The sequence below is a fragment of the Leptonychotes weddellii genome, chromosome X (genome assembly GCF_054177405.1).
Source record: "Leptonychotes weddellii isolate Sample4059 chromosome X, ASM5417740v2, whole genome shotgun sequence".
NCBI lineage: Eukaryota > Metazoa > Chordata > Mammalia > Carnivora > Phocidae > Leptonychotes > Leptonychotes weddellii.
In genome coordinates this window covers 19,585,625-19,594,814 of record NC_138385.1, presented here as the reverse complement: position 1 = coordinate 19,594,814, position 9,190 = coordinate 19,585,625, and the positions used below count along the sequence as shown (strand labels likewise).

General features: G+C 36.8%; 1 pseudogene; it reads right to left on the bottom strand.

Moving 5' to 3' along the window:
* Positions 1 to 4,528: 4,528 nt before the first annotated feature.
* On the bottom strand, positions 4,529 to 6,341 carry LOC115940697 (proline-rich nuclear receptor coactivator 1-like; annotated as a pseudogene).
* Between the last annotated feature and the right edge of the window lie 2,849 nt (positions 6,342 to 9,190).

Below are 9,190 nucleotides of genomic sequence, written 5' to 3'. Positions count from 1 at the left end.
CCAGCTGAATTCCTGAGAGGAGACGAAATCCAGGTCTCCTACTCCTCCGCCATCTTGCTCCGCCCCCTACTATATTATCTTTTAAAAATACTTTTTTGCATTCAATTAGGTAACAATTAAGAAGGCATTTTGCACCTATCATCATGAGGGGTATTTGTCTGAGTTTTTCATTCTCTTCTTTGTCTGATTTTATGTCAAGATAATTTTGTCCTTTCAAAAAGTGTTAGGAAATATTCACTTCCCCACTATTTTCTGAAAGAGTTTATGTAATATTGGTATTATGGCAATTTTAAATGTCTGCTGGAAGTTACCAATAAGGTCATTTTGGTTTGGAGTTTTTATTGTGTGACACCATATGCCTAATACAGTGCTGAGTACGTAGTAAATGGCTGCTGACACAATATACCACTTATATTAGATATCTGTACACCTTCTAACAGCCATGTGTAACTCTTGGCATGTATTATTTTGTTTTTCTTAATTTTTTCAAATCTTTTTAATTTTACTTAAACTAATTCAGTTAACATATAGTGTATTATTTGTTTCAGAGGTAGAATTTAGTGATTCGTCACTTGCATATAATACCCAGTGCTCATTACATCAAGTGCCCATCACCCAGTTACCACATTCTCCAACCTCCTACCCTCCAGCTACCTTCAGTTTGTTCCCTATAGTTAAAAGTATCTTATGGTTTGCCTCCCTCTCTGTTATCTTATTTTACTTTTTCCTTCCCTTCCTCTATGTTCATCTGTTTTGTTTCTTAATTTCCACATATGAATGAAATCATGTGGTGTTTGTCTTTCTCTGACTGACTTATTTCACTCAGCATGATACCCTCTAGTTTCGTCCATGTCCTTGCAAATGTCAAGATTTCATTATTTTTGATGGCCGAGTAGTATTCCATTGTATATATATACCACCTGTTCTTTATCCCTTAAACTGTTGATGCACATCTGGACTCTTTCCATAGCTTGGCTATTGTGGACATTGCTGTTATAAACATTGTGGTGCATGTGCCCCTTTGAATCACTACATTTGTACCTTTGGGGTAAATACCTAGTAGTGCAATTGCTGGGTTGTAGAGTAGTTCTATTTTTAATTTTTTGAGGAACTTCCATACTGTTTTCCAGATTGGCTGAACCAGTTTTCATTCCCATCAAAAATGTAAGAGGATTCCTCTTTCTCCACATCCTCACCAACATTTGTTGTTTCCTGACTTGTTAATTTTAGTCATTCTGACCAGTGTGGGGTGGTATCTTGTGGTTTTGTTTTGTATTTCCCTGATGATGAGTGATGAGCATTTTTTCATGTGTCTGTTAGCCATTTGTATGTCTTCTTTGGAGAAATGTCTGTCCCTGTCTTCTACCCATTTCCTAACTGGATTATTTGTTTTTGGGTATTGAGTTTGATAAATTCTTTATAGATTTTGAATACTAGCCATTTATCTGATATGTCAATTGTGGATATCTTCTCCCATTCCATAGGTTGACTTTTAGTTTTGTTAATTGTTTCCTTTGCTGTGCAAAAGCTTTTTATCCTGATGAAGTCCCAATAGTTCATTTTTGCTTTTGTTTCCCTTGCCTTTGAAGATGTGTCTAGTAAGAAGTTTCTGTGGCCAATGACAAAGAAGGTGTTGCCTGTATTCTCCTCTAAGATTTTGATGGATCCATGTCTCACATTTAGGTCTTTCATCCATTTGAAATTTTGTGTGTGTGTGTGTGTATGGTGTAAGAAAGTGATTCAGTTTCATTCTTCTGCCTGTGGCTGTCTAATTTTCCCATCATCATTTGTTGAAGAGACTGTCTTTTTTCCATTAGATATTCTCTCCTGCTTTGTCAAAGATTAGTTGACCAGGAGTTGAGAGTCCATTTCTGGGTTCTCTATTCTGTTCCATTGATCAATTTATCTGTGTTTGTGCCAGTACCATGCTGTCTTGATGATGACAGCTTTGTAATATAGCTTGAAGTCTGGAATTGCAATGGCTCCAGCTCTGTTTTTCTTTTTCAATGCTACTTTGGCTATTCAGAAGTCCTAGGTGTTTTCTATTGAGAACATTATAAAATCTCTGAATAGAAATAGTTTTACTTTTTACCTTCCAATCTGAGTGCCTTTGCTCTCTTCTTATTACCAGTATTGTCCTGGCTAGAACCTCCAATACAATATTGAATAGATGTGGGAGCAGATGACATCCTTATTATATTCCTGATTTTAGGAGGAAAGTTTTCAGTCTTTTACCATTGAGTATAATGTTGGTAATTTTTCATACATGTTACTTAACAGGTTCAGGAGATTCCTTTCTGTTACTATTCATTGTTTTTATCATGAAGGGATATTGAATTTTGAAAAAAAATCTGTGTCCTGCATTTATTGTGATGGTTATGTGGTTTTCATTATTTTTTACATAGATATGTTGTAGTATATTATTTGATTTTCACATATTAAACCAACCTTGCATAGCTTGCATACCACCTATAAATGGTATATAATCTTAATATGTTGCTGGGTTCAATTTGCTAGTATTTTATTGAGAATTTTTGCATCTATAAATGTAAGGAATATTGGTCTGTAAGCTTATTTTTTGGTGATATTTTTGTCTCATTTTGATATCAGGGTAATACTGACCTCACAAAATAAGTTGAAAAATATTCTCACTTCTTCTCTCTTTTTTAAAGAGTTTCTGAAGGATTGATATTATTTTTTCTCTACATGTTTGATCGAATTAACCAGTGACACCATATAGAACTGCAGTTTTCTTTGTTGGAAGCTTATTTTTTCCCACTAATTTAATGTCTCTGTTTGTGATAGGTCTTTCCAGACTTTTTTTCTTTTTGAAAAATTTTTGGTAGTTTTTGACCCTCTAGGAATTTATACATTTCAACTAAATTACCTAGTAAATTGGTATACAGTTGTTTGTAATATTTCTTTATAATCCTTACTGTTTCTGTAAGGTCAGTAGTAATGTTCCCACTTTTATGTCTGATTTTAGCAATTTGAATCTTTTATCTTTTTTGCTTGGTCAGTTTTGCTAAAAGTGTATCCTTTTTCTTTCCAAAGGAACAATTTTTGTTTTTTGTGTGTGCGTGTGTTGATTTTCTCTACTTGGAGAGCTTAATACATTACATTCAATGTAAATATTAGCAAGCTAGGCCTTACCTCTGTTTTTTACAGTTTGTTTTCACTGTGTTTTATATCATTTTAATTTCTCACTTTCTCCATTATTGCCTTATTTGGTGTTAAATAGATATTTTTTTGGTGTACCACTTTGATTCCCTTGACATTCCTTTAATTATATATTTTTAGTTTATTTTCTTAGTAGTTGCCCAGGGGATTATAATTATCATTTAAGTTCACATCAACCTTGTTTGAATTTATGGCAACTTAATCTCAATACTATGCAAAACCTTTTATTGTATATGGATTTCTCAACCTCTCTTTGTACTTTTACTACCACAAATTACCTTCTTATGCATTGCATAGCCATCTACATACATTTATAAATATTGTTTTACATAACTGTCTTTTAAATTAGACAGGCGGGGCGCTTGGGTGGCTCAGTCATTAAGCGTCTGCCTTCGGCTCAGGTCATGATCCCAGGGTCCTAGGATCGAGCCCCACATCAGGCTCCCTGCTCAGTGGGAAGCCTGCTTCTCCCTCTCCCACTCCCCCTGCTTATGTTCCCTCTCTTGCTGTCTCTCTCTCTGTCAAATAAATAAATAAAATCTTCAAAAAAAATAAAATAAAAAAATAAATTAGACAGGCAAAAAATACAAACAGTGGCGTCTGGGTGGCTCAGTTAGTTAAGTGCCTGCCTTCTGCTCAGGTTATGATCTCAGGGTGTGGGATGGAGTCCCATATCAGACTCCTTGCTCAGTGGGGAGCCTGCTTCTCCCTCTCCCTCTGCCTGCTGCTCAGCTACTTGTGCTCTCTCTCTCTCTCCCTCAATCTGTCAAATAAATAAATAAAATAAACTACAAACAAAAGCTGTATTTATGCTTTTTTTTTGTATATTTACCTTCACTTTAGTATTTACCTTAACTGGTATTTTGTTTGTGTGTTGGTTTTGTTTTGTTTTAAAAATTTAAATTACTGTCCTCTCATTTCAGCCTGAAGGACTCCCTATATGATTTCTCATAGCTCAAATCAGATAGCAACAAGCTTTCAAATTTTGTTTATCCAGAGTTTTAATTACTCCTTTGTTTTTGAAGGATCGTTTTGTTGTATATATAATTCTTAGTTGTCATTTTTTTTTCTTTCAGCACTTTAAGTAGACCACCTACCATATTCTGTCCTCAGTGGTTTCTGATGAGAAATCAGCTATTTTATTGATGATCTTTTGTAGAAGCTGAGTTGTTTTTCTCTTGCTGCTTTCAAGATTCTTTCTTGTTTTTGATGTTTGACAGATTATAATTTGTCTAAGTGTAGATCTTTTTTTTTTTTTCAAGAGGGGGTCAAACTATTATATTATCATTTACAAATTTGATTACATTCAATTTTGTTGGCATTAAAATTAGAGGTATTTTAAATTTGAAAGGATAAATCAAAAACCAGAAATTATTTTTGGTAAAAATGGGAATGTGAGTTCTCCAGTAATTACAGATTAGAAATCAATTTAGAGTAACACATACAAACCTCATGTTTACAATGATTGTGGCACAAATTTAAACTTTATAGTGCATTAGTAAACTGTTCACATTTAGATCTTCACCTTGATATCAGATAGCTGCTTCTTTATAAGTAATCTCATTACCTTTTGCAAATAAATTGGTCTTCCATGTGCCTTAGCACACTTAAAATTTCTTCATTGTATATATACAAAACACTTAGGATTTGGTAGGGCAAAATATATACTTTATAACAAAACTACAATGTACCTGTCAGGTATGAACAATATACACAAAATAATATGGTATACAGTATTTACAAAATATAAAATATAATATAATACAAGTTGTTTGCAATTTTTAAACTCATCTTTTGCACTTGTATGTTACAAGGCAAATTTCCATTTCTATCAATTTTCTTTTCAAGAGTCCAGGAAGTTTTTTAAAAAGCTATGTTTTACAGATATACTGTAATCTGAGATCTAAGTTTGAAATTGGAGGAGATCTTTTTTTTTTTAAGATGTATTTATTTTATAGAGCGGGGGAGGGGCCAAGGGAGAGGGAGTCTGGAGCTGAGCTGGACCCGGGGCTGATCTCACCAACCTGATATCAGGACCTGAGTGGAAACCAAGAGTCAGATGCTTAACTGACTGACCCCAGGTGCCCCAGCTGAGCCTTTAAGTGTACTGCCATTAACTCCCTGTTGTAGTTGGAATTTTCAGTAGTGTTTCCCATACAATGACTAGGAGGTTTTGGAAGAACAGAGGAGAAGGTGGATCAGTAAACTTTGCCCCCAACGTAATTTTCCTTTTGGTTCACCTCAGTTAGAAATGCTGATTTCTCCAAATGTATATTTGCAATGTTCTCAGTATTTTTAAAAAGGTTTTTTTTTTTTTCCTGCTTCTGAATTATATTGGATGAAACAGAATCCTGCCAAAAGTTATTTTCATTTCTTCTTGCAGAGATAATCTTGGTTAGTGGTAAATTATATTTACTCTTCTATCTTTGGTTGTTCACACAAATGTGTACCATGAACAAGCTGGCTGTGGGGAATGGCAATTTTCTCCAATTTTCCCATCTTTGATTTTAAAACCTCTCCTCTGAACAAGGTTTGGCCAGGCTCCACAGACGGCAGGGAAAGGACTTACTTCTTCAGTTTTGGTTGTGGTTGCAGGACCCGGGGGGTGGGGGGCAAATTGACGGTCTGGATCAGGATTTCCTGCACTCTGCTTGTGACAGTCTCAGAGCTTTGCCAGTCCTTGAGGCTCTGCCGGTGCTGCTGGTACTCATGTAAGTGACTGGGCAGTTGCCTTTCTGGGCTGGCCCACACCCTCTTCTTTCACTCCTTCTTTGTTGCTTGCTTTCCAAGAGGTGTGCCTCCTGCCCTAGCTAGACAACAGGTGGACAGAGGTGATGGGGTGCAAGGTTGAGGGGTCAGGGAGAGAACATTTCTCCCCAGGAAGTGAGGGATGAAAAGGGTAAGGGGCAGTACCCTGGGGTCTGGGATCTGTGGTAAAGGTGGTGGGACTGTAGTTGCCATCTGTAGGGCCACAGTTAATTCTGGGCCCTACAGATGGCAACCTGTGAGTGGAAAAGCCCAGGAGTGCAAGGCAGCCACCCAAGACAAGTGACTACCGCTGCAAGACGGAGACAATGGTCATAGCTCTAAAGGAAAGTGGCTCAGCAGGAAGAGAAGGATGAAGTGAAACCAGAGATCACAGGGCAGCAGCGGTGGCTGCTGCTAAACAGCAGGAATGGAGCAAGGACCATCGTTTGGGCCGTGGTGGTACAGCAACTAAGTGTAGATCTTTTAAAGTTTATCTTGGAGTTTGTTGAATTTCTCAGATGTGTAAGTAAAGGTTTTCATCAAATTTGGGTTTTCTTAGCCATTATTTGTTCAAATATTATTTCTATTCTTTTGTCTCTGTCCATTCTTTCTGACACTTCCATTATGCATATGTTGATGCATTTGATGATGTCCAACAGTACTATTAGGTTCTATTTGATTTCTTCATACTTTCTTTTTTTCTTTCCATTTTTCAGAGTGGATAACCTGCATTGACCCTATTCAAATTTATTGATACTTTCTTCTGCCTGCTCAAATCTGCTGTTTATCCAATCTTGTGAACTTTTAAGTCCACTTGTATTTTTCAACTCCAGAAATTGTATCTCTTTAATGATCTTTTCAGTTTTATGACACATTGGACTCATATTTTTCTTTAGTACTTTATTATGATTTCCTTTGACTCCAAATATATTTACAATAGATTGTTTAAATTATTTATCTAATATAGCCAACATCTAGGCTTCTTCAGGGATAGTATCTCTTGATTATTTATTTCTTGTGTATGACCTATAATTCTGTTTCTTTGCAGTCCTTTAATTTTTTTTGTTGAAAACTAAGCATTTTTAAAATATTGTAATGCAACAACTCTGGAAATCAGATTTCTTTTTCTTCTCTCCAGGGTTTGCCTTTGTTGCTGTTGAGGTTGTGATTTGTTTTGTTTGTTTAGTAACTTTTCTGAACTAATTCTATAAAGTCTGTATTTTTATTGACCATTGATGTCTTTGATTTATCAGCTTTATAGTCAGCTAATGATTAGACAGAGGTTTCCTTATACTCCTGGAATCAAAATCTTTCTTATATTTTGTGAAGGGTCTCTTTGTGCAAGTTCAGTCACTCCTTCAACACTCAGCTGGGAAGTTTACATCTCTGCCTTAGTGTTCACTTCCTGCTTGTGCAGAGCCTCAAGGTCAACCAGAAGTGGGGGCTGAGAGTCTTCTCTGGTCTTTTCTGAGCATGTGCACAGCACTGGGCATGCATATTATTCTCTAAATTCTCAGAAATACGTTCAAAGTTTTAAAACATTTATGTACATTTTATTCCCCAACATTTCCTTCTAAACTTCTTGGTTAGTCTCTTATTTCTCTCAACTATTATTCATCATTTCTGTCATCAGTGAGTAAAATATGTGCTTGCAAATTATTCAACAAATAACCCCATGTAGTGGTTTGAGCACTCCATGAGTTCTGACCTAGGCAAAACAATACAAATATTTTCAGGTGGTCTCCCAGTGAGTTACCAGGCTGATCAAATAATAACAATCCTTTGAGAAAGAAGTGCATGTTGCTCTCTCCAGGACTGAGAATGTGTATTATTTCAAAGCTACTGCTGAGCTATGGAGTGTAATATCAGACAAGAGCAAGCTAGAGTTCTCCAAAATTCTTTCTCCTTATTGATATTCACCCATTTTTCTTAGAAATGGGTTGCTGCAATCTTTTGAATTGCTGCAAAGTTTGGGTTAACTTCCAAAAAAAAGTTAATTCTATTTGCTTTGTTTGTCATTACTTTTAAGGATGAACAGTATTTCAGACTTCCTTAGTATTCCATTTTCTCTGACATCTCCTTATAACATTCATAAAAATACAATGTTATGGAAATGGAGAACTGATGGCCAAGTGTTAAAGTAGGATACAGGGAAGGTTGCATGTGTTTGATTATTAAAGGACAACATCAGGGATCCTTGCAATCATGAACTGTTTAGTATTGATTGTGGTGGCATATATAAGAACAAATCTGCATGAATCTAAACATTAATATACACAAATGTGTATATGTAAGAAGAGAAAATCTGAATAAGTAAATTGTATTTATGTCAATATATTGGTTGTGGTATTGTACTATAGTTTTCAAGATGTTATCATTGAGGGGAACTGTGTAAAGTGTACATAGTGTTTCTATGTTTTATTTCTTACAACTGTATGAATATATATTATCTAAAAATTATATGAAGTTTAAATAAGGGGAGAAAAAAGATGACGGAGGAGTAGGGGACCCTATTTCAACCATTCCCCTGAATTAAGCTGGATATCTACCAAACCATTCTGAACACCCACAAAATCAGCCTGAGATGTAAGAAGATATATCTGGATCTCTACAAACAGAGTATCTCTGGTGGTCGGTCTTGAGGTATGAAGTGTGGGGAGCCATGATTCTGCGGGCATATATCGGAAGATAAAACAGAATGGGGAGGGAGCCTGCATAAACTTGTGCCAGGAAGGTGAGATAACACCAGAGCACAAAAGCTTCCCATGCTGGGGACCTAGCATAGACTCCCTGACTGGTAGCAGCAGGGGGACATTAGGGAAGCCCCCAGGCAGAAACCTGGAGCTACGGGTGCATGCATGTGAACTGGGGGCAGCTTGTAGTTTTAGATGCACAAAAGGCAGAGTGCCTGGCCCTGGGAGTGACATCTGGGAGTGCTGCTGTGGGGCACACAACCCAGGAGACTGCAGTTTTTAGCAGTACAGACAGAAACGGAGACAGTGTGGCCTGGAGAGTTCAGTGAAGAGCAGGCTGCAATCTCTCCACTCTGAGACAGAAGTTTGGATGTAGTCATTTCTGCTATGACTCACAGAGAAGCAAAAAGACACCAAGGAAAGATGCCAGAGAGCAAAAGCCCCAAAACACCAGTTGTCACTGAGCCCATCCCCCACCCACATGGGACAGGTCAACTCTACCCAAACAGGGTTGCCTGAGTAACAGCAGGGCAAGCCCCTCCCCCAGAAGAAAGGCTGGAAGAACAAGA